Source organism: Bufo bufo, chromosome 8, assembly GCF_905171765.1.
Source record: "Bufo bufo chromosome 8, aBufBuf1.1, whole genome shotgun sequence".
NCBI classification, from domain to species: Eukaryota; Metazoa; Chordata; class Amphibia; order Anura; family Bufonidae; genus Bufo; species Bufo bufo.
In genome coordinates, this window is record NC_053396.1 from 97,032,924 (window position 1) to 97,060,133 (window position 27,210).

Sequence of the window (27,210 nt, forward strand, 5' to 3'; positions counted from 1 at the left end):
GGGGGTGTTTCCCAAGGGGGACCCCCTAAAACGGCTGGTTTTATAGCTGGTGGGGTTGGGTGTGGGGGAAATTCACAGAGTTATATGAGATGAAGTTTTTTGTTGTTGTTGTTTAAAAACAGTTGCTTTCAAGGGATTTGTTGAGACCGTATGGTTCTATTTGGTTCTATTGTTTGCAATTTGAAAATCCAGAACATTTCTTTTCTCCTTAGTTTCTGATAGCGGTTTGTATAAGTGGCAGGAATTTGTTCAATTGGTATTATGGAAAGGTCCGCAGGATTTTTCGTATGGATTTAAAGGAAATGTTGTGAGACTCCGGGTTTAGTGAAGCCATTTGTAATATTCCACCGATGTTTATTTATTCTCTCTCTCAAGGTTAAAGTGGTGAGACCTATATATTGCAATCCGCAAGTGCATTCCAATAGGTAGATGATGAACAATTTAGGAAACATTTAATTTCGAATTGTTCTCCGGTGACGTTACTTGAGAATCTGGTGACCCGGGAGGAGATGTTGAAACAACATTTGCATCGGCGGTGTCCGCAGTTGTAACTCCCAAGGACCTGGGGGAACAAGGTCATGGTAAGAGATGTGTGCTTTTTTTGGGACCGTAATTGACTGGGAGCGATGAGATTCTTGAGGGTTTGGGTCCTTCTAAATGTTATTTGAGGCCTAGGTTGGATGTGATTTTTAAAAAAACGGATTTGCTTGTAAAATGGGCCAATGCTTTTCGAAGATATTCCGCAAGATGTTATGGTTGACATTGTATGTAGTGATGAAGGAGGTTTTGTGTTTCTTTTTTTTTTTTAAACGTAATCTTTATTACTTTTGTCACTATAAAATTTGACAACATTAGGGCCATATGCCCCGTGCTTGACAAAGTATACAAGACAGTGCAATTGTGACAGTATGTTATAGAGAAGGGTACACAGACCCCGTTGACATTTACTAAGAATCACAATGTTTAACAAAAACATTTCAACATTTCAAAACAATTAATGGGATACCACTGCATACATCCTGAAGCGAGCAAACAAAATATGTTCCTGATATACTATATTGCTACAAGAAAATAAAATTTAGTCAACTGTGATTTGAAGAATGACTCCTACTAGAGATCATATCGACGGATCAAGCCAACCTCTCACTCCCCTCCCGGACCTGTAATCTACCCAGACTCCCCCGCAGCTGCTCCATCAAGTACCACTTCGGTAAAGTAAATGGTTGCACAATAGCCCATAATTCGGCATCAGACATATATTTGACAAGGTAGAACCTCCACTTCTGGAACAATTTCTTTGCATGTTTTTCTTTAGTATGAAAAGTCGCCAGTCTCTCCAGATCAAAAAGAGCTTTAATTTGTAGATGTATACCGGCAATCGTCGGTAAGGTCCGACTGCAGCCAATGTTGCAGTATTTGGCGTTTGGCAACCATACAGAATGAGTGGAACAGCTGAGGGGGATTCCCTTCTCTATCTGTATCCTCTACCCAGTGAAATAAATATAGCAAGGAATGTAATGTATACCTCCGTCCCCATATCTCATATGCCATCTCACCCACCGCAGACCATAGTTGCTGACTTTTAGGACAGGACCAGAGACCGTGAAAAAGATCTGTGAAACTTTGACCACATTTTAGGCAATGTGTTATACGATCCGGTCTAAGCGGGTGAGGTGGTATGTTAAAACCAAATATAGCCTTGTGCATTATGCGTAGCTGGGTGTCCCTCCACACCTCGTTAATAATATGTTTTCGTACCCTCATCCACCCCTTCAGCAAGACCTGAGAGACATTTTCAACTCCCAGGTGTACCTCCCACTGACTAAAGTCTACCATTTTATTATACTGCGAGTCTTCTTGCCGTAAGCCATAATAGAGATGAGAGACTGATGTCCTCCCACCTCCCAGCCCCAAAAGCTTATCCATCACATTTTGCCCGATCTCCTTATGTGCCATAACTAGATTGGAATGTATGGGCCCTTTTAATTGCGCAAATTGGATCGTTTGGAACCTACTTAGGGAGTACTTCTCTACTAGTTCGTCTTGACTTAACTAACGAGGTTCTGAGGGATGTGGTAAATGCTTAGCCTGCTGAATCCCTTTATCTCTCCATTCTCTAAAAAGACTATTGGTTCGGCCCAGAGGAAATTCAGGGTTTTCCCATAAAGGAAGATGCTTAGACATCTTAAAAGATAACCAGTACTTCCTACGCAAAATGCGCCAGGTCGCTATGGTATCCTTAAAAAGTATCGGGGATTTAACATGAGTTGGGACACAGGACAGTCTAACGATAAAGCAGAGAAATAACTAGTTGTTTTGTGTTTCTTGATGGTTTTTGAGTCTGTTTGTTCGAGTTGTGAAGACAGGCATTTTTCCTGGGTGTATTCTTGTGTCCGCTGGAGGGCTGCCTTGATGACTCCACTGGGATACCCTTTGTTTTGAAATCTCTTTTCGATGACCTGACTCTGTTGTTTGAAATCTTCATCATTAGTGCAGTTTCTGCAAATACGTTTAAACTGACTAAATTGTTCTTCCATTTTTTGTGGTGTGCGCTCCGATAATCTAAATAACTGTTGCCATCCACTTTTTTGAAGAAAGTCTTGGTTTCTATAGAGTTTTCTTTGGAAGAGAGGACCAGATCTGAATATTCAATGGATGTTTTTGAATAGTTGGCCGTAAATGTGAGGTTGAAAGTGTTTTTGCTCAAGTGAGCAGTGAAGTTGTTAACGTCATCCAAATCTCCATCCCAAATAAATAGTAGGTCATTAATGTATCATCTGTAGAATGATAATTTGTTTTGCCAGGGGTGTTCATTATAGATAAAATGCTCCTCAAATACTCTCATATATTAATTCTTTGTCTGCTTATATATTTTATTTTCAAAGGTGAAAATGTTATGATTGAGTATAAAATCTATAGCCTCCAGTATAAACTGGCTTTGCAAAAACGGCAGGCTCCCACCTTGCTGTAAGAAGTGTCGTATGGCATTGATTCCTGTTGTGTGCGGGATGTTTGAATATAAGGATGAGACGTTTAGTGTGGCCCAGGTGTAAGAGTCCTTCCATTCTGTTCCCTTGAGGAGGGTGATTAAGCTTGCTGAATCCTTCAGATATGATGGTAGTTGTATAACATATTTTTGCAGTAGGATGTCGATGTAGTGACATAAATTACAGGTCAAAGAGGAGATGCCGGAGATGATTGGTCTCCCTGGTGGGTTGGTAATGGATTTGTGTACCTTATGTAGATAATTGAATAATGCTACATTCGGATGGTCTATGGTGATGTATTCTTTTTCTTTTTTAGATAGTATTTTCTGAGTTTCGGCTGTTTCCAAAAGGACTGTTAGTTTTTTGGCATCCTCTCTTAAGGGGTTTTCTGTTAGGATTTGATAATAGTCCTCATCACTTAGAATTTTATGTGCTTCAGCCAGGTGAACACTTCTATCCTGGATCACGATGCCGCCTCCCTTGTCTGCATTCCTGATGACAAGGGACTCGTTGGCCATAAGGTTTTTTAAGGCCGTCTTTTCTTCTTTGCTGAAGTTATTCGGGATTTCCAGGCCTCTATTATTAGTCCTGAGGTCTTTCGTAACCAGGGTAGAAAATGCCTCAATGTGGCTCCCCCTATGGTGTATAGGGTTGAACGTGGACTTGGGTTTCAGCCCAGTGTTAATAGCTTTCGGGCTACATCAGATAGTGTGCTATCATTATCTGATGTTGCCTGCGGTGGGATCTTGGGTTTTGAGGCTTGGATCTCGAAATGTCCAGTGAGTGTTAATTTACGGATGTAAGTGTTCAAATCAACGAACACTTCAAATTCGTTGAATTTACTGGTGGGGCAAAACGTTAGGCCTTTTTGTAATAGGCTGGTTTCTGCCTTATTAAGTGGGTGTGAGAAAAGATGGAAAATTCTAACTAGTATGTCTTTTTGTTCCTCTTGGGGCTTACCTTGTTTGTCTCTGTCCTTGGGGACGTTTGTAGTCTTTTTTGCTCTTGTTCTTGTTATCCTGTTTGATATGTGGTCTTAACCTTGTTTAATCAGTGATATTATTAGTCTTATCATGATTCCCCCGCTACTCAAATCATGCCACCCCCCTTGAGTTTTGATTCTAATCTTGTATCACTGCTACTACTTTTAACATTATTATTACTATTATTATTTCCCGAATTGCAAAATGCATTCCAATTACTATATGGATACCCGGTTGGGTTACACCAGATCAACTTGTGTATTTCAACATTGTTCCCTACATCCATTTTATTATTATATTGTTCTATCATCCTCGTATGTTTTTAATTATTCTAATTATTCTTTTATGAATTATACAAGTTTGTTTATTTATTTTTTCATTTTATGTCCTTTGGCACCGCTAAACGTTATACTATATGTCTTTTTTAGACTTGAAAAAGGAGTACTTTCACTCCGAAACGCATTGTCACCTGATCAAAAATAAAAACCGTTTTTTAAAAAGACTCCATATAGCGATTGTGGTCTTGCGCCAAGAGGTATCACATCGTGTACGACCTCAGTGCACAGCTTCCTAATCACACAGAAGGACAAGTTGCTTCACCACAATGAGCCATAATGCTGCCTCATCCTCCTCTCTGCTCTACTTGTCAGGAATCATGATCCTGAATACAGGTGAATCTCTGTGGGAATGGAGATGATGAGGAGACATGAGAGGATGGTGAGGTGTGGCTAATGAGCAGCAGCTCTTGTATGCAGTCTCCATTACCACAGCAACACATTACCACAGTCTGCCCTGTCTGTCCTCTCTGTACTTCATGTCTCCTCATCAACTCCATTTCTACAGAGACTCAGCTGAAGATCTTATCATCTGTATTCAGGATCATAATCCCTGACAAGCAGAACAGAGCGGAGGATGAGGCAGCTCTTTACCTCAGTGTTGTTAAGTAACTTGTCCTCCTGTGTGATTAGGACATGTTTTGTGTGAACTGATGGGACAGCAGCCATTTTGTTTCCCCTGATGATTGCTCCCCAGACAAAACGAGCCATTATAAATAACGAAAGGTATTTGAGAATATATTTATAATAAAGTAATATTTAAGTATTTTCATTTTCTTAATTCCCGGAGAACCCCTTTAATTTAATTCAAGTTTGCTGTGTATGATTAGCTTTTTTCCCTTTGTTTGAAGTAAAGGCAGCATAAATGCAGGTATATTGTTGCAAAAAGTGCATGTTTTATTTTTTTTTGCCACATGCAAAATGCAACAGCACCTCCTGTGGCAGCACCCTAAAGGAGCCGACTAAGACTCTTTAAAAATCTTACATTGTGCTATTCGTTCTCCTGGGGGCATAATTATTTGAGATCAGGAATCCATTAAAGAAGCATTTGTAAAATATTTTTTGGAATTGTATAAATCAGAAAATAGTGTTCCAGATGAAACGATTGATTCATATATGGACTCTATCTCTCTCCCAGTTCTTACACATGTTCAAGGAGAATCCCTAGATGCAAACCTTTCCTTGCAAGAATTAGAGGTTGCTTGGAAGGCTTGTGCGGGAAACTCCTCTCCGGGATCTGATGGACTCCCATATGAATTTTATCGTAAATATAGGGAGGTGGTTTTTCCCCGTCTTCTGAAGGTACTTATCGAGGCAATAGAGGATGGTAGCCTTCCGGAATCAATGACAGAGGCTGTAGTAGTATTGATATTGAAAAAAGGTAAAGATCCCCTAGATATGGGCTCATATAGGCCGATTTCTTTATTAAATACTGATGTGAAGCTTCTCTCAAGGATTCTTTCTACTAGGCTGTCTAGGGTTATTTAATCTATTATACATCCTGACCAAAATGGGTTTATTCCTAATAAGGGTACTTATTATAACTTGCACCGCCTTTTTAGCAATGTTAAGTCCTCCGGGGGGGTTTCTCGCTCCATCCTGTCTTTGGATGCCTCTAAGGCCTTTGACAGGGGGGAGTGGGGATTGCTCTGGAAGGTCTTAGAGTGGATGGGTTTTGGAACTAAGTTTATAAAGCCGGCACAGAGGGTTAAGATTTCTCAATGCTATAAATATTTACTTAAAGCATGATTTAATAATTTGCAATGCCCAATGATTCAATCGGCTGATCGGGATAATATATTGGGGAATGTGGCATTAGTTTCTCATAATTTTAATCATACACTGGTTCAGTTTAATATTTTACACAGAATTTATATTACACCTTTTTAGCTTAATAAATGGGGTTTGAGAAACACTTCCAATTGTCCACAGTGTGATTCACATGGGGCTGATGATTTACATGTGTTATGGACCTGTATAGTATAAGAAGAATACTTGAGGGCAATACACAACTATACCATTCAAAAATTGAAAGTGGCAATCCCATTTATGGTAGAGTCCTGGATTTTGAGTGATCTATCCATGGTTGGGTGCCATATACACTGCGTGCAGAATTATTAGGCAAATGAGTATTTTGACCACATCATCCTCTTTATGCATGTTGTCTTACTCCAAGCTGTATAGGCTCTAAAGCCTACTACCAATTAAGCATATTAGGTGATGTGCATCTCTGTAATGAGAAGGGGTGTGGTCTAATGACATCAACACCCTATATTAGGTGTGCATAATTATTAGGCAACTTCCTTTCCTTTGGCAAAATGGGTCAAAAGAAGGACTTGACAGGCTCAGAAAAGTCAAAAATAGTGAGATATCTTGCAGAGGGATGCAGCACTCTTAAAATTGCAAAGCTTCTGAAGCGTGATCATCGAACAATCAAGCGTTTCGTTCAAAATAGTCAACAGGGTCGCAAGAAGCGTGTGGAAAAACCAAGGCGCAAAATAACTGCCCATGAACTGAGAAAAGTCAAGCGTGCAGCTGCCAAGATGCCACTTGCCACCAGTTTGGCCATATTTCAGAGCTGCAACATCACTGGAGTGCCCAAAAGCACAAGGTGTGCAATACTCACAGACATGGCCAAGGTAAGAAAGGCTGAAAGACGACCACCACTGAACAAGACACAAGCTGAAACGTCAAGACTGGGCCAAGAAATATCTCAAGACTGATTTTTCTAAGGTTTTATGGACTGATGGAATGAGAGTGAGTTTTGATGGGCCAGATGGATGGGCCCGTGGCTGGATTGGTAAAGGGCAGAGAGCTCCAGTCCGACTCAGACGCCAGCAAGGTGGAGGTGGAGTACTGGTTTGGGCTGGTATCATCAAAGATGAGCTTGTGGGGCCTTTTCGGGTTGAGGATGGAGTCAAGCTCAACTCCCAGTCCTACTGCCAGTTTCTGGAAGACACCTTCTTCAAGCAGTGGTACAGGAAGAAGTCTGCATCCTTCAAGAAAAACATGATTTTCATGCAGGACAATGCTCCATCACACGCGTCCAAGTACTCCACAGCGTGGCTGGCAAGAAAGGGTATAAAAGAAGAAAATCTAATGACATGGCCTCCTTGTTCACCTGATCTGAACCCCATTGAGAACCTGTGGTCCATCATCAAATGTGAGATTTACAAGGAGGGAAAACAGTACACCTCTCTGAACAGTGTCTGGGAGGCTGTGGTTGCTGCTGCACGCAATGTTGATGGTGAACAGATCAAAACACTGACAGAATCCATGGATGGCAGGCTTTTGAGTGTCCTTGCAAAGAAAGGTGGCTATATTGGTCACTGATTTGTTTTTGTTTTGTTTTTGAATGTCAGAAATGTATATTTGTGAATGTTGAGATGTTATATTGGTTTCACTGGTAAAAATAAATAATTGAAATGGGTATATATTTGTTTTTTGTTAAGTTGCCTAATAATTATGCACAGTAATAGTCACCTGCACACACAGATATCCCCCTAAAATAGCTAAAACTAAAAACAAACTAAAAACTACTTCCAAAAATATTCAGCTTTGATATTAATGAGTTTTTTGGGTTCATTGAGAACATGGTTGTTGTTCAATAATAAAATTAATCCTCAAAAATACAACTTGCCTAATAATTCTGCACTCCCTGTATATGAAAGGATTCTTTTGCTAAAGATAATGTTTTTGGCAAGACTCTTGATTGCACGGGCTTGGTTTTCATCTAATGTTCCAAGTATTGATACATGGCTTAATCTCATTAACAAGATTAAAAGTTATGAAAAAATCTTATATAAACAAAGAAACGCTGGGGATAAATGGTTTAAGATATGGGGCGAATGGAAAACTTAATGAGTCCTGCCTCAACCTTCTCAATATCCCCGTTCCGCCTTGTTGTTGGTGGGGATGGGAGACGCATTGCAAAATGGGGGGGGGGGGTTGGGAGGGATTTGGGGGAGTAAGATTTAAGAAATAAGAAAATGGAAATGATTGTATTGATGTTAAAATAAATAAATAAATCAATAAATAAATAAATCTTATATTCTGAAACATCTCTGGTCAGACATGAGATGCAATCTAGCCTTGCGGATGTGTCTAAACTTCCAGCTCTCTTCTGCTGATCTCGCCAATAAGTAAGATGTCTGTTTATTTCTTTTACTATCTTATCCATTTTGATTTTTATCAATTTTTTGCCTATGTGTCTGTCATTGTTGATTTATCATTTTTGTAACCTTAAGGCTGTATTACACTGAGAGATTAAGCAGACGACTGTTAGGAAGGAAGCTTTCCTTCCCGACAATCGCTTGTTTGTCAGTGGTGAAGACCGCTGCATATTACATGCAGTGATCTCCTCCACAGTATAGGGAGGAGTGATCGTTGTGCCATCGCTTGTCCCCATACAGAATCATTATTTGCAGAGACTGCACCATCTGCTGGCAGCAAACGGTGATTTTTGTGACTGCATAAAAAATGTTTTTGCTTGTTCATTTACACAAGCAGATCATTGCTAACAAGCATTCCTATGAACGCTTGTTGGCGATGTTCTGGCAAACCCTCAGCCAGTGTAATACAGCCTTTAAAGGATTTCTTTAAGAGTAGGCATGAACCTGAAATGTGCAGTGCTGTCCTGGCTTTAGAATAGCTCTTCCTCTACCGGTTCATAATACACTGCTCAAAAAAATAAAGGGAACACTTAAACAACACAATGTAACTCCAAGTCAATCACACTTCTGTGAAATCAAACTGTCCACTTAGGAAGCAACACTGAGTGACAATCAATTTCACATGCTGTTGTGAAAATGGGATAGACAACAGGTGGAAATTATAGGCAATTAGCAAGACACCCCCAATAAAGAAGTGGTTCTGCAGGTGGTGATCACAGACCACTTCTCAGTTCCTATGCTTCCTGGCTGATGTTTTGGTCACTTTTGAATGCTGGCGGTGCTTTCACTCTAGTGGTAGCATGAGACGAAGTCTACAACCCACAAGTGGCTCAGGTAGTGCAGCTTATCCAGGATGGCACATCAATGCGAGCTGTGGCAAGAAGGTTTGCTGTGTCTGTCAGCGTAGTGTCCAGAGCATGGAGGCGCTACCAGAAGACAGGCCAGTACATCAGGAGAAGTGGAGGAGGCCGTAGGAGGGCAACAACCCAGCAGCAGGACCGCTACTTCCGCCTTTGTGCAAGGAGGAACAGGAGGAGCACTGCCAGAGCCCTGCAAAATGACCTCCAGCAGGCCACAAATGTGCATGTGTCTGCTCAAACGTTCAGAAACAGACTCCATGAGGGTGATATGAGACCCCGACTTCCACAGGTGGGGGTTGTGCTTACAGCCCAACACCGTGCAGGACGTTTGGCATTTGCCAGAGAACACCAAGATTGGCAAATTTGCCACGGTGCCCTGTGCTCTTCACAGATGAAAGCAGGTTCACACTGAGCACATGTGACAGTCTGGAGACGCCGTGGAGAACGTTCTGCTGCCTGCAACATCCTCCAGCATGACCGGTTTGGCATTGGGTCAGTAATGGTGTGGGGTGGCATTTCTTTGGAGGGCCGCACAGCCCTCCATGTGCTCGCCAGAGGTAGCCTGACTGCTATTAGGTACCGAGATGAGATCCTCAGACCCCTTGTGAGACCATATGCTGGTGCGGTTGGCCCTGGGTTCCTCCTAATGCAAGACAATGCTAGACCTCATGTGGCTGAAGTGTGTCAGCAGTTCCTGCAAGACGAAGGCATTGATGCTATGGACTGGCCCGCCCGTTCCCCAGACCTGAATCCAATTGAGCACATCTGGGACATCATGTCTCGCTCTATCCACCAACGTCACGTTGCACCACAGACTGTCCAGGAGTTGGCAGATGCTTTAGTCCAGGTCTGGGAGGAGATCCCTCAGGAGACTGTCCGCCACCTCATCAGGAGCATGCACAGGCGTTGTAGGGAGGTCATACAGGCAAGTGGAGGCCACACACACTACTGAGCCTCATTTTGACTTGTTTTAAGGACATTACATCAAAGTTGGATCAGCCTGTAGTGTGTTTTTCCACTTTAATTTTGAGTGTGACTCCAAATCCAGACCTCCATGGGTTGAAAAATTTGATTTCCATTTTTAATTTTTGTGTGATTTTGTTGTCAGCACATTCAACTATGTAAAGAACAAAGTATTTCAGAAGAGTTATAGAACAGTTGTTATATTCTGCCTGAGGCCATGCACATACCTGTATTATTGCACTCATAGTCTATGGGCTGTAGAAAGTGTACCTCTGAATGCCTCTGTTTTCAAACAGTTTTTTATCATCAGATGCCACATCTTGCAGGGATTCTGTGTGCCTTTTCTACAGGCTCTGTGCACACGCTTCTGCGGCCACACAGGATATTTTATGTTGTGTGAGCTGATTTAGTAAATGAGGTCTGATCATAACTCTGCTTTAAAACATATGCTTATAGAATGTATTGTACTCCTTCAGATCAGACTTGGCATGACTTGCACTCCAGTGACACATACCAGTGATTTTCTTATTACGCTTATCTGTAAGTATGTGCTGTTTGCTGAGTTCCAGACATTGAGTGGTACCAATTTAACCAACTAAGGCGTTGACTCTAGTCTGATTCAATCACATCCCTTCTGATGAACTATCGCCCAGCTACCTAACTGCTCCGCTCAGCAACAGCAGAGGCTTAGAGGGAACAATGCATATGACATCTCTAGACTAAAAAAAATATGGTCGCCAAATTTCAAATACATATAATTATAATAAAAAAGACTTAGACGAGAATACAGCACCACATACCTCTTACATCCAGGGACATCTCCTTTCATGTAGACCTTCTCCTTCCTTTTCTCCTCCGTTTGACCCAGACCACCATGACAAATATTTCAGCCACATCTCATCTCTACAGAGTTTGTAACACAGACACGTTATATTTCTCAATTTTTCCATCAACCTCCCCATCCTGGTGTCCTGACAATGTCATCCTGCTGCCACTCCCAATACTGTGGTGATGCTCCCCAATGCCTCAGGTACTATACTGCTGAAAAAATTGTGACCCAAATAGACATAATTGGGGTCATTTATCAAACTGGTGTAAAGTAGAACTGGATTTCCAAAAGAGCTGTAAAAAATGAATGGTGGAATCTGATTGGCTGCTATGGGCAACTAAGCCAGTTCTACACCCTATATTGTCATTATAGAGTAGCCTCTACAGTGCCTCCCCAATAGCAATGCCCCCCATGTTGCCCCCACATAGTAATCCCCCATAGTAATTTTCCCCCACACAGTAGTTTCCCCCACACTGCCCCCACAATGTAGTTTCCCCCACACTGCCCCCACACAGTTTTTTGGCCCCATATAGTAATCCCTCCCATAATAATTTTCCGCCACGTAGTAATCCCCCCACATAACAATTTTCCCCCAATATAGTAATTTCCCCCTGATGTACTCGATGTCTCTTCACTAATATGTCCTCCTGTATGTCCCCCAAAGTAGGCACATAAAATAAAATAAAAAGCTAAACTAAAAGCTAAATACTCACCTATGTCCGGGGCTAGGCACTTGCTCACAGATGGTACGGGCCAGGATGAGGCAGGTGCGCACACGTCACAGTGCGGCGTCCTGGCACAGGCGCGCAATGACGTCATCACGCCCGCCTGTGCCGGGATTTCACTACCGCATAGGCCTCAGGCCTACTATGCCTGAGGCCTATGGCGGTGATTGGCGGCGGGGCAGGGAACAATGCGCCCCTGTGCCCCCCTGCAGTATGTGGGTGTTCGGATCGTGTTGGGCCCGGGGCTGCCGACCCGAACACCCCTATTGTAATCTGGCATTGGTCATGAACAACCGCTTGTCCAGAACAGACAAATTAACTACACCTTCATATAGATGCACGCAAATGAAAATTGAACATATGCATACAGAAAAAGACGATACTAGCATACATATACAGATAGATGAAAACACACACAGCATCCATACGCACACACAAAGGAATTTAACCCCTTAGGGACACAGCCTTATTTCACCTTAAGGACCATGCCATTTTTTGCAAATCTGACCAGTGTCACTTTAAGTGGTGATAACTTTAAAACGCTTTGACTTATCCAGGCCATTCTGATTTTTTGTCACATATTGTACTTCATGACACTGGTAAAATGAAGTAAAAAAAATTCATTTTTATTTATAAAAAAATACCAAATTTACCCAAAATTATAAAAAAATTGCAAATTTCCAAGTTTCAATTTCTCTACTTCTATAATACATAGTAATACCTACAAAAATAGTTATTACTTTACATTCCCCATATGTCTACTTCATGTTTGGATCAATTTGGGAATGATATTTTATTTTTGGGGGATGTTACAAGGCTTAGAAGTTTAGAAGCAAATCTTGAAATTTTTCCGAAATTTTCAAAAACCCACTTTTTAGGGACCAGTTAAGGTCTGAAGTCACTTTGTGAGGCTTACATAATAGAAACCACCCAAAAATGACCCCATTCTAGACACTACACCCCTCAAGGTATTCAAAACTGATTTTACAAACGTTGTTAACCCTTTAGGTGTTCCACAAGAGTCAATATGGTGATAAAATTTCAGAATTTTGATTTTTGGGCAAATTTTCCATTTTAATCCATTTTTTCCAGTAACAACGCAAGGGTTAACAGCCAAACAAAATGCTATATTTATTGCCCCGATTCTGTAGTTTGCAGAAACACCCCATATGTGGCCGTAAACTACTGTACGGGCACACAGTAGGGCGTAGAGGGAAAGGTGCGCCGTATGGTTTTTGGAAGGCAGATTTTGCTGGACTGGTTTTTTTGACACCATGTCCCATTTGAAGCCCCCCTGATGCACCCCTAGAGTAGAAACTCCATAAAAGTGACCCCATCTAAGAAACTACACCCCTCCAGGTATTCAAAACTGATTTTACAAACTTTGTTAACCCTTCAGGTGTTCCACAAGATTTAATGGAAAATAGAGATACAATTTCAAAATTTCACTTTTTTGGCAGATTTTCCATTTTAATAATTTTTTTTTCAGTTACAAAGCAAGGGTTAACAGCCAAACAAAACTCAATATTTACAGAAACACCCCATATGTGGTCGTAAACGCTGTACGGCCACACAGCAGGGTGCAGAAGGAAAGGAATGCCATACGGTTTTGGAAGGCAGATTTTGTTGGACCGGTTCTTTTGACACCATGTCCCATTTGAAGCCCCTCTGATGCACCCCTAGAGTAGAAACTCCAAAAAAGTGACCCCATATTAGAAACTACGGGATAGGGTGGCAGTATTGGTACTAGTTTAAGGTACATATGATTTTTGGTTGCTCTATATTACACTTTTTGTGAGGCAAGGTAACAAGAAATAACTGTTTTGGCACCGTTTTTATTTTTTGTTATTTACAACATTCATCTGACAGGTTAGATCATGTGGTATTTTTATAGACCAGGTTGTCACGGATGCGGCGATACCTAATATGTATACTATTTTTTTATTTATGTACGTTTTACACAATGATTTCATTTTTGAAACAAAAAATATCATGTTTTAGTGTCTCCATAGTCTGAGAGCCATAGTTTTTTCACTTTTTGGGCGAATATCTTGGGTAGGGTATGATTTTTGCGGGATGAGATGACGGTTTGATTGGCACTATTTTGGGGTGCGTATGACTTTTTGATCGCTTGCTATTACACTTTTTGTGATGTAAGGTGACAAAAAATGGCTTTTTTTACACCTTTTTTCTTTGTTTATTTTTACGGTATTCACCTGAGGGGTTAGATCATGTAATATTTTTATAGAGCAGGTTGTCACGGACGCGGTGATACCTAATATGTATACTATTTTTTTATTTATGTAAGTTTTACACAATGATTTCATTTTTGAAACAAAAACCCCAAAATCATGTTTTAATATCTCCATATTCTGAGAGACATCGTTTTTTCAGTTTTTGGACGATTATCTTAGGTAGGGTCTCATTTTTTGCGGGATGAGGTGACGGTTTGATAGGTACTATTTTGGGATGCATATGACTTTTTTGATCACTTTTATTACCTTTTTTGGGAAGTAAGGTGGACAAAATTTCAATTTCATCATAGTTTTTTTTTATTTTTTTTATGGCGTTCACCATTCGGGTAAAGTAACATGACCGTTTTATAGATCAGGTTGTTACGGATGCGGTGATATCAAACATGTGTAGGGAATTTTATTTTTTTCATTTTTAATCAGTGATAAATGTGTTTTTTGATTTTTACTTTTTTTTTTACCCAGACCCACTTGGTTCTTGAAGATCCAGTGGGTCTGATGTCTGTATAATACAGTACAGTACACTATATAGTGTACTGTACTGTATTCTCACTTTACAAAGTCTTATTAGACTTCTGCCTTTAGCAGAAGTCTAATCAGCATCATGGACAGCCTCTGATCAGTACCATGGACAGCCGGATGCCTGTGAAGGCGTCCGGTTGCCATGGTACCCATCACTCGCTGCCACAGCAGAGCAGTGGGTGATGGGGAGGGAGGGGGGCCCCCTCCCTCTCCCATCGGGTGCTGAAAAGGCACAGCAGCCCCCGATGGGAGAGCCTCTTAACCTTTTCCATACAGCGGTCCCTATGGACCGCGGCATGGAAGGGGTTAAACGCATGGCATCTGTGCCAGCACAGATGTCATGCGTTTCGAGCAGAGTGTCAGCAATGTGCTGACACTCTGCAAACCGCTCGACCATCCTGAGAGAGGGGGCGGGCAGATGATCGCATGCCTGTCCGCCCGCCCCGCCGCCCGCCCTCCCTGCCGCACCCCCCCGCTGCGCCCGCCGGCAGATAACAAAGAGGGCAGCAGGGGGGGTTAAACATTAAAATTAAGCTTATTTGAAGTTTCTGATCCCCGCGGTCACAGACCGCGGGGATCAGAAACTTCCGAAACCTCAGCAAACCGCAGGTCTGAATTGACCTGCGGTTTGCTGCGATCGCCGACATGGGGGGGTGACAGGACCCCCTGGCGCATCTAGCCAAGGTGCCTGCTCAATGATTTGAGCAGGCACCGGGTTCCGATCACCGCCCGCCGAGCGGCGGTGATCGGAACCATACATGACGTACCGGTACATCATGTGTCCTTAAGTACCAGGACAACATGACGTACCGGTACGTCATGTGTCCTGAAGAGGTTAAAGGAGTTGGACAGCAGTTTTGACTATGCTAAACGGCTACATTAGGCTGGGTTCACACGGGCGTCACGTTTTGACTCAGGATGCGTCCCGGGTGCAATGCGTTTTGCCCGCGCGTGATAAAAACCTGAATGTGGTACCCAGACCCGAACTTCTTCACTGAAGTTCAGGTTTGGGTTCAAAGTTGTGTAGATGTAATTATTTTCCCTTATAACATGGTTATAAGGGAAAATAATAGCATTCTTTAATACAGAATGCTTAGTAGAAGGTCAATTGAGAAGGTCAATTGATCGCGTAGCTGGCGGTCTCTTGTTCTTTCTTCGGGACCTGTCAAAGGAGCTGTGGTGACGTCACTGAGCTCATCACATGGTCCATTCACATGGTCCATCACCACGGTGATGGACCATGTGATTGGATCATGTGATGTGATGTCACCATAGGTCCTTTGGCCGGCAGCTCATGATTAAAGAAGTAAGAAGAGATCGGCAACTACACGATCAAGAGGAGGAGGTGAGTTATTTTTATTTATTTTTAACCCTCAATTGACCTTCTAGTAAGCATTCTGTATTAAAGAATGCTATTATTTTCCCTTATAACCATGTTATACTGTCATCTTAGTGTCACCGCCAGTTCTGTGAGAAGGTCTGGCAGACGTTCTTCTCTACCTCTTGTATGATGTTCTTTGTTTTGGTTTCACTTTCTCATCTCCTTTCCCTCTGCCAGGTGTCACTTATTTAGACTAATCGTCTTCCTTTATATTCCCTCCCATACTGCCTCACTTTGCGGTTTATACTACTTCCTGGATGAAGTGTTCACTGCTGGAGGCTGCTTCTGCTGTTTGCTCAGATAAGTCCTATACTTTATTGTGTTTCCTTGCTGGCTTGATTCTAGGTGACCCTGACTCCGTCCATATTAAGTGCAGGGAGCCGGTGGTCGTGTCCCCTCACTATTATAGGGTTTACAGGTGTCACACAGACTTAGGTACGTGGGCATGCAATCGTCTACCATCGAGACCCTTGCATGTGCATAGCAGTCAGGGAGAGCTCTTAGGGTTTTATAGGGCTCACCTATAAGCTCCTTAGTTTGGGATCAAGCCAGTCACTCGTTTATTCATAAGTTCCAGCTATCTGCAAATATCACCCGTGACACTTAGCAACCATGCGTGAAAATCGCACCGCATCTGCACTTGCTTGCGGATACTTGCGATTTTCACGCAGCCCCATTCACTTCTATGGGGCCTGCGTTGTGTGTAAAACGCACAATATAGAGAATGCTGCAATGTTCACGCAACGCACAAGTGATGCGTGAAAATCACCGCTCATGTGCACAGCCCCATAGAAATGAATGGGTCCGGATTCAGTGCGGGTGCAATGCGTTCACCTCACGCATTGCACCCGCACGGAAATCTTGTCCGTGTGAACCCAGCCTTAGATAGGGGCTGGAGCGAGTAGTGCAGACATGCCTTTTGTGAAGCTTTTATAATCAAGAGGAGTGAGAATATGAACTTGTATTCTGCCAAATGTTCAATGGAAGTGGGAATTCACTGCCCTGATCTGCTTCAGCCCTACCTTCTACTTTGAGTGACAGCTGTAGCATCCAACCAGGAGACCGCTTAGTCTTGCCACAGAAAAATTGCAGTATGATCTGAAGTGCTTAAATGTCAAATCACACTTTTGCTGTTTGAGTTCTGGAGCCACGGGGTCCCACAGCTGCCTTCACAACTGCCACAATGGAAGTTCCACCATTTATTCACTGCTTTACCACTTGAATTTCTTTTTTATTCCTCCTGACAAAGGTGGCTCAGGTATTACAGTTGTTCTGAGGAAAACAGGATTGCCATGATGCTATATCTGGCCATCTACAGCCTCACACTTAGGGCTCATGCACACGACCATTGCCCTGCCACGGCCGTTTTGCGGCCCGCATTCACTTGAATAGGTCCGCAAACCCAGAGATGCGGTGTGGAAGCATGGATTGGAACCCCACGGAAGCACTCCGTAGTAAGGTACCACTTGGAACCGAACCCGAGTTCGGGAAATTGTTTTTTTTACAGTATAAATCAATTTCTGAAGTAATTATGCGAAGTCTCGCGAGATCTTGCGAAGTAAAAAATTTCGGCTCATCAGAGCCAATACATTCTAATACTGTCCCTAATCCCTGCTTTACAGCTTTATTCTCTATCTGTATGTAACGCCCCAGAAGTGCATTACCACCTTTTACACCCCTCTACTGTCTTCTATGGTTAATTTAACGTCATCATGTGTATTTATTTCCAGGTCTTGCACATTATATATTTGTATTTCTGATTTTGTGACTGTTAACATGTAATTTGCCTGGTTCACCAGCAGGTGGCAGCAAGCTTGGCAGAGCTATTTTGTCTAGAATGGAAGCCTCTTTTCATTCTAGCCCTCTCTAGAGAGGGAAGAGTTTAGCTAGTGAAGGTCAGTTGAGCTTACCCCCTGCTTGGGGAGGGCAGCAGGCCCTTGTCCCTGTTGGACGGGCCCTGCAGAAGTGAGTCTAGAGTACCCAAAGGGAAGGCTGTGAGCCAGCCAGCAGAGCACTGTCTGCTCTGCTGGAACAAAAGAAAAGAGCCTCAGAAGCCGGGAGGAAAGGTTCCCTGGATAAAGATAAAGATAGAGATAAAGATAAAGACAGAGTGAGACTACCAAGCTAAGTACAGCAAAAAGGAAAATTTTTACTTTTGCACAGCCCCCCAGGCCATCAGTCAACTCTCTCAGGAGGCTCATAGCTTTGGTTCATATGATTAAAATGCTGTTTTTCTTGTGCTGATCTGAGGCTCCGTTCCTGAGTTATGATACTTTTAATAGGCAAATTAATGGGGTCATTTATCAAACTGGTTTAAAGTAGAACTGGCTTAGTTGCCCATAGCAACCAATCAGATTCCACCTTTAATTTGTGACAGCTCCTTTGGAAAATGAAAGGTGGAATCTGATTGGTTGCTATGGGCAACTAAGCCAGTTCTACTTTACATCTGTTTGATAAATGATCCAATAAGTCTTTGGTGCAACTGCACCATCAAGCACAGCTTATGACAATTGGTGGTGACAATTTGATCACAAAAAAAAACCACAGGATTGCAATATGCAACTTCAGTGTCTCCCTTTGGTGAACAAAAAACTGGGGCACCATTTATTCATCAAAAAAAGTTCAACTTCAGTGGTTGGAAGGTCATCCAAGACATTAGAGAAACTTTGAAGTCATGTGGTAATCCTGTGATATTACTGGGATAACCGAATATCACTGTGTAACATTGGCCTAAAGGCCCTTTTACATGGACAGATTATTGGGCCAATTATAAGGAATGAACATTTGTATGATTGCTTGTTCCTGATAATTGCCCTGTGTGCCACCAATCACTCGATGAACAAGAAAACTCTTGTTTATTGGGTGAAAGCGTTTTTTATGCGGACACCAATATCATAATTTGTCAGCAGCAGATTTTCCTATGTAAATATTTATTTGCTTCCCAGAAAAAGTTTAATCGTTATTGGGATGAGCGATTGCGGTAGAGATCACCCATCCCCATACAGCGGAGGTTATTGCTACATGTAAATATAGCTATCACCTCCAGTCACGATCAGGCAATTATCTGGAAAATTCAATTCATTCACGACAATTGATTTTGGATCAGCCCATGAAAAAGGGCCTTTCAAGGGGGTTTCCAGGACTCAGATTTTGATGACCTATCTTAGGATAGGTCATCAATATCAGATCAGTGGGGTCTGACAACCGGTATTCCAACTGATCAGCTGTTCACGGCAGCCGCCACCATCAACTATACAGTGGAGAGAGCCAGAAGCAGAAGGGCTCACACCAATCTGATATTGATGACTCAAAACCCCATTAACACGGTGGTAAAATTAATGACATTCATAGAGATTAGAAAAAGCTTTGAATTATTTTACAGGATTTGCATTGTTGCAGCATGCACATAACCCCGTACTTGGAACCACATCAAATTAACCTCCTAAGTCATTAAATCTTTATTCAGTTATCTTGACTCCTCCAAGTCTAAATAGTCCACACCTACAGTCAAAGTTTCATTTGTAGCTAAACTTCTCTTCATATCACATTATACGTAGAATTGTGCATCACCACATCCCTTGTCACACCCGCTGTTGTGTCACTGCATATTCATATAGGAATGTGTCACCAGCATAGTATGTGTGGGAAGAAATTAGGTTCACCAATGTGAATGACTGGTCAGTGAGGAAGCAGGGACGGAAGAAGTATCAGTCTACACTGCCAAATAGGATAGAGTGCAATGTGACCTATGGAACGGAGCTGCGCTAAGTATGTCCTATACTGTGTAACCAAAGGGACAAAAGATTGTTAAAATTACCTTCAGTGTTGAACCTTTATGACAGTGATGTACAGTACAGACCAAAAGTTTGGACATACCTTCTCATTCAAAGAGTTTTCTTTATTTTCATGACTATGAAAATTGTAGATTCACACTGAAGGCATCAAAACTATGAATTAACACATGTGGAATTATATACATAACAAAGTGTGAAACAACTGAAAATATGTCATATTCTAGGTTCTTTTGCTTTGATTACTGCTTTGCACACTCTTGGCATTCTCTTGATGAGCTTCAAGAGGTAGTCCCCTGAAATGGCTTTCACTTCACAGGTGTTCCCTGTCAGATTTAATAAGTGGGATTTCTTTCCTTATAAATGGGGTTGGGACCATCAGTTGCATTGAGGAGAAGTCAGGTGGATACACAGCTGATAGTCCTACTGAATAGACTGTTAGAATTTGTATTATGGCAAGAAAAAAACAGCTAAGAAATGAAGGTCAGTCAGTCAGCCGAAAAATTGGGAAAACTTTGAAAGTAAAACTTGAAAACTTTGAAAGTAAGGGCTATTTGACCATGAAGGAGAGTGATGTGGTGCTGCGCCAGATGACCTGGCCTCCACAGTCACCGGACCTGAACCCAATCGAGATGGTTTGGGGTGAGCTGGACCGCAGAGTGAAGGCAAAAGGGCCAACAAGTGCTCCAACAAGTGCCAACAATCTATGAGGAATTGGGGGTGTCACATAAGGTAGTTGATTGTGATCAGTAGGATTTTGAGCCATTATTGAACGGACAGGAGTGGTGCCGGCCGATCTGCTTCGGGACTACTAGAGGATCGAGTTTAGGGGAGGAGTTGGTGGGGGAAAGGTTTAGTCTGGGAAAAATCATTTTAGGTAGCTTGATAAGCCTGCCCGAAAAGATTGTGTTTTTAAGGCACATTTGAAGATGGAGAAGTTGTGGATTGACCTAGTATTCCGGGGCAGAGTATTCCAGAGAGTAGATGCAGCTCGAGAAAAGTCTTGAAGACGGGAATGAGAGGTGCGAATTATGGAGGTTATTAATCTTTAGTCGCTAACAGAACGGAGAGCATGAGTAGGGTGGTCGATGGAGATGAGGGAGGAGATATATGGAGGTGCAGCGTTGTGCAGAGCTTTGTGGGTGAGGGTGAGAAGTTTGAACTGTATTCTGTAGTGGATAGGCAACCAGTGAAGTGACTGGCACAGACTATTAGCATCAGTGTAGCGGTTGGATGGATAGATGAGCCTGGCTGCAGCATTTAGAACAGACTGAAGGGGGGAGAGATTAGTGAGAGGGAGACCGATTAGTAATGCGTTGCAGTAGTCTAGACGAGAATGAATCAAGGCAACAACAAGAGTTTTTGCCATTTCCACCGTAAGAAAAGGGCGGATTCTGGCGATATTCTTGAGGTGCAGACGACAAGAGCGTGTAAGTGATTGAATATGGAGAGTAAAGGAAAGATCAGAGTCAAAAGTGGCCCCAAGACTTCCAAAAGGTTGAAATAATGCTGACCTTTATGTTGTTTATTTCTTGTCGGAAAACAATAAAAACAATTTTAAAACAAACAAAAGCGGCCCCAAGATAGCGGGCATGTTGCACAGGAGATATGATAGTGCTGCAGACCGAAATTAAAATATCAAATTTAGGTGAGTTAGTAGATGGGGGAGAGACAAGAAGTTCAGTTTTTGAGAGGTTCAGTTTTAGATACAGAGAGGACATGATGTTAGATACAGCTGCCAGACAATTACTGGTGTTTCGGAGTAAGGCAGGGTGATGTCAGGGGATGAAGTGTATAGTTTGGTGTCATCAGCATAGAGAGAGTATCAAAAACCAAATCTACTAATAGTCTGTCCGATGGGGGCTGTATAGAGGGAGAAGAGTAGAGGACTTAGTACTGAGCCCTGAGGAACTCCAACATCAAGAGGAAGAGGAGAAGAAGAAGAGCCAGCGAATGATACACTAAAGGAGCGGCCAGAGAGATAGGAAGAGAACCAAGAGAGGGCAGTGTCCTTAAGGCAAATTGAGTGGAGCATGGTGAGGAAGAGTTTATGGTCAACGGTATCGAATTCTGCAGAGAGAACCAGCAGAATCAGTAGAGAATAGTCACCATTTCTTTTTGCTTTTAGGAGATCGTTAGACACTTTAGTAAGGGCAGTTTCTGTAGAGTGAAGAGGACAAAAGGCAGATTGTAACGGGTCAAGAAGAGAGTTTGCAGAGAGATAGCTTATTAAGCGAGAGTAGACAAGACGTTCAATTAGTTTAGAGATGAAGGGGAGGTTAGAAACAGGTCAGTAGTTAGCAGCACAGGTCGGGTCAAGAGATGGTTTTCTTTAGTAGTATAGTAGGGTGATAATAGAGTGTTTGAAAGAGGAGGGAAAGATACCAGGAGAGAGAGAGGTTAAAAGTTGTAGTTAGGTGAGTGATGACACCCGGGGAGAGGGACTGGAGGAGGTGTGATGGAATAGGAGCACTGCTATAGGTTGTGGGTCGAGAAGAAGAGAGAAGCCTGGAGACATCTTGCTCTGTTATAGGGTCAAAAGAGGAGAGAGAGAGCATGTGGAGGAAATGGAGGGAGGAGGATTGAAAATAATGGGGACTGGGAGATTATTTCCTGCCGGATACTGCCAATCTTGTCTCTGAAGTAAGTGGCCATGCCATCAACGCAGAGGTCAGTGACAGGTTCTGGAACTTTAGGGCTTAGAAGGGAGTGAAAAGTGTCAAAAAGTTGTTTTGGGTTATTTGAGAGTGAGGAGATGAGAGAGGTGAAGTACTTTTGTTTTGCAATATTGAGAGCCAAATTGTATGTTTTGAGCATACATTTATAATGGAGGAAATCTAGTGATATTCGTGATTTTCTCCATAAGCGTTCTGCACATCTGAAGCAGCGCTGGAGAAAACGTGTTTCAGGTGTGTGCCAGGGTTGCCGTGTTCTGTGTCGAGAGGGTCAGATTGATATTGGAGCGACTTCATCTAGGGTGGTTTTGAGGGTCTGGTTGTAATGATTGGCAGCCAAGTCTGGACAGGGGAGGGAAGTGATTGGGGTAAGAGCTAGTTGTAGGGTGTTAATAAGTTGCTGGCAGTTAATGGTGTGTAGGCTCCTGTAAATATGAAAAGTAGGATTCCCATGAGAAAAGTGAGAGGTCTTTATGGTAAATGAAAGAAGATTGTGGTCAGAAAGTGGGAAGGATAAGTTACAAAAGTTTGAGACTGAGCAGTGACAGAAGAAGACTAGATCAAGTACACTGCTCAAAAAAATAAAGGGAACACAAAAATAACACATCCTAGATCTGAATTAATTAAATATTCTTATGAAGTACTTTGTTCTTTACATAGTTGAATGTGCTGACAACAAAATCACACAAAAATAAAAAAATGGAAATCAAATTTTTCAGCCCATGGAGGTCTGGATTTGGAGTCACACTCAAAATGAAAGTGGAAAAACACACTACAGGCTGATCCAACTTTGATGTAATGTCCTTAAAACAAGTCAAAATGAGGCTCAGTAGTGTGTGTGGCCTCCACGTGCCTGTATGACCTCCCTACAACACCTGTGCATGCTCCTGATGAGGTGGCGGATGGTCTCCTGAGGGATCTCCTCCCAGACCTGGACTAAAGCATCTGCCAACTCCTGGACAGTCTGTGGTGCAACGTGACGTTGGTGGATAGAGCGAGACATGATGTCCCAGATGTGCTCAATTGGATTCAGGTCTGGGGAATGGGCGGGCCAGTCCATAGCATCAATGCCTTCGTCTTGCAGGAACTCCAGCCACATGAGGTCTAGCATTGTCTTGCATTAGGAGGAACCCAGGGCCAACCGCACCAGCATATGGTCTCACAAAGGGGTCTGAGGATCTCATCTCGGTACCTAATGGCAGTCAGGCTACCTCTGGCGAGCACATGGAGGGCTGTGCGGCCCTCCAAAGAAATGCCACCCCACACCATTACTGACCCAATGCCAAACCGGTCATGCTGGAGGATGTTGCAGGCAGCAGAACGTTCTCCACGGCGTCTCCAGACTGTCTCACGTCTGTCACATATGCTCAGTGTGAACCTGCTTTCATCTGTGAAGAGCACTGGGCGCCAGTGGCGAATTTGCCAATCTTGGTGTTTTCTGGCAAATGCCAAACGTCCTGCACGGTGTTGCGCTGTAAGTACAACCCCCACCTGTGGACGTCAGGCCCTCATATCACCCTCATGGAGTCTGTTTCTGACCATTTGAGCAGACACATGCACATTTGTGGCCTGCTGGAGGTCATTTTGCAGGGCTCTGGCAGTGCTCCTCCTGTTCCTCCTTGCACAAAGGCGGAGGTAGCGGTCCTGCTGCTGGGTTGTTGCCCTCCTATGGCCTCCTCCACGTCTCCTGATGTACTGGCCTGTCTCCTGGTAGCGCCTCCATGCTCTGGACACTATGCTGACAGACACAGCAAACCTTCTTGCCACAGCTCGCATTAATGTGCCATCCTGGATAAGCTGCACTACCTGAGCCACTTGTGTGGGTTGTAGACTCCGTCTCATGCTACCACTAGAGTGAAAGCACCGCCAGCATTCAAAAGTGACCAAAACATCAGCCAGGAAGCATAGGAACTGAGAAGTGGTCTGTGCTCACCACCTGCAGAACCACTCCTTTATTGGGGGTGTCTTGCTAATTGCCTATAATTTCCACCTGTTGTCTATCCCATTTTCACAACAGCATGTGAAATTGATTGTCACTCAGTGTTGCTTCCTAAGTGGACAGTTTGATTTCACAGAAGTGTGATTGACTTGGAGTTACATTGTGTTGTTTAAGTGTTCCCTTTATTTTTTTGAGCAGTGTATATTGCCCTGTTCATGCGTGGCAGAGGAAGTAAGTTGTGATAGGCCAAGAGAGGAGGTTAAAGAAAGAAAGTGAGAGGCTGGTGGGAAGATAGGGTCATAAATGGGGATATTAAAATCACCCATAATAAGAGTTGGTGATTCAGAAGATAGGAAGTGAGGAAGCCAAGCTGCAAAGTGATCCAGAAATTGGTGGGGGGAGCCTGGGGGACGATAGACAACTGCAAATCTCAGGGGGAATGGATGGAAGAGTCTAATGGTGTGAACCTCAAAAGAGGGGAATGTGAGAGAGGGTACAGGGGGAATAACCTGAAATGTGCACTGTGGAGAAAGTAGTATGCCTACTCCTCCACCGTGCCTGTCATCAGGTCTGGGGGTATGGGAGAAGTGAAGTCCACCATAGGATAGGGCAGCAGGGGAAGCAGTGTCAGAGGGTTGAAGCCAGGTTTCTGTAAGGGCTAGCAAGTTCAGAGAGTGTGAGAGGAAGTAATCGTGGATTGTGGGTAAATGATGCCCCTGAGTGCCCCCTTCAGAAATGATACTGTCCCCTTAATAAGAAATAATGCCCCATGTGACCCTCTAAAAATAATTGATCCCTTCTTAGTTCCATGCACTAGAATAATTGCCACCTTTTGAGTCAATGCAATGACATAATTGTGCTTCCTGTGCTGGGACACCGATGTCCAGTGTGTGGTCCCAACATTCTGTATCCTGGAGGCCTAAAGCGGCCTGTGGGCTACAAGACAGAGAGTGCCATGGCAGGGTTATAAAACTGTAAACCTGACTAATGACAAGATGATTGACAAATTGATTGAAATTAATAACTGTACCCCAACCCCACAGACACTTTGCATTCTAGATAAAGGCTACTAAAGCTGTCACATTACAGTTGTTGCTGGGGGAAGTTTCTGTCAGACAGCCATATATTACTTTGCAGGGTAAAATGTGATCATTCAAGTGAATAAGGGCTGCTCGATTATGCCATAGCATTTGATACTTTGTAAGACAACCCCTTTAAGGCCTCATACACAGGGCAGGAAAGCAGGAGGCTGTGCGGTGGCATTTAGTGACCCTGCAGCTCTGTACGATGAGTCGTGTGCTGCATATGGATGGTCCTCATTCTGACCTACTTTATCCAATTTCTGTGTAGGAATACACGTAGGTGCTTCATAAATATGCCTCATTCTGAGCACCATATTTTTCAGTGTGTTTACACCAGATAATTGGCAACTCTGTCTGCCTCATACAGTGCATTGTAAAACTATCTGCCTGAAGTCGCCACTAGGGGGAGAGCTTAGTGAATTGAAATTTATATAGTTACCATTGACTGCAGTTGAAGATGTAAAATCTCTTTGCATGTAGTATCCCTAGTGTCAGCTGCATGAAAATGCATTGTTTTCATGTGAGGAACAGAAACATTCAATGCTGGGTCCCCCCCTCCCCCTGGGACCCATACTGTCGTGTGGTCTGCTTCCATGGACAGTATTCCATTACCTCTGCCACATAATGAAAAAGCATACTATCCAACTTTTTGGATAGTCAGAGAGGGACACTTGCAGCTCATTTTGTGAAAGATACAATCACTTGCTGAGGTGGGTCATTCCTGCAGCCAGAGATTGACTGAGCAGCATTCACAGCCATTTCAAGAAAGTAGCAGGAAGTGAGGTGCAGCAGGGATCTGAAAACATTAGAACTGCAGTGGCTCCGATCGGTGAGGTGAGTAGAAGTTATTTTATTATCTTTTATCATCCTGGTATTTCAGTGCCCTAGGCGAAGCAGGCAAATTGTGCACCAACACCGCCCACCCAACACCCTCTTCCCCTGAGTCAATTTAAAGCAACATTATTTTCTAGGAAAGAGATTAAAACACAATTGATAAGAAATAGTCAAGGGCAGATCCAGTCACTTACAGGTGACGTCTGTAGTTGTTCACATCCCTTTTCTTCTCCAGTTGGTCCAAACCATCACAGACAGACGTCTCTGCTGAGGAGTGTGCACCCCCCTCTGCCACATAAAAAGACCCCAGTATTACTATATGGCACATGGTAGATGGGGGACTGTTACAGATTTTGCAACTCTGCTCCAAAATTTATACGAACCCTAGATCAGCCCCAAAATTTATAAGGACCCTAGATCAGCACCCAAATTTATACAGACGCAAGATCAGTGACCAAATTTATAGACACCTGTTCAGCCCCCAAATTTATACAAACCACAGATTAGCCCCTAAATTTATACAAAACCCAGATGAGACCCCAAGTTTATACAAACCCCAAATTTATTAATTCCCCCTAAATAGTGTTAATACTCCCCAACAGTGGCCCCATTAGTAGCAATGTCTTCCATATTGTGCCCAATAATAATGATGCCCCTACAGTACCCCCAGTAGTAATATTACCATAGTGCCCCCATTATTTATAATGCCCCTCCTGCATTACCCCCTGTAGTTGTAATGCCCCCTGTAGTTGTAACTCCCCTGTAGTACCTCAATTATTATAATGCCCCCTGTAGTGCTAACATATACACTCACCTAAAGAATTATTAGGAACACCATACTAATACGGTGTTGGACCCCCTTTTGCCTTCAGAACTGCCT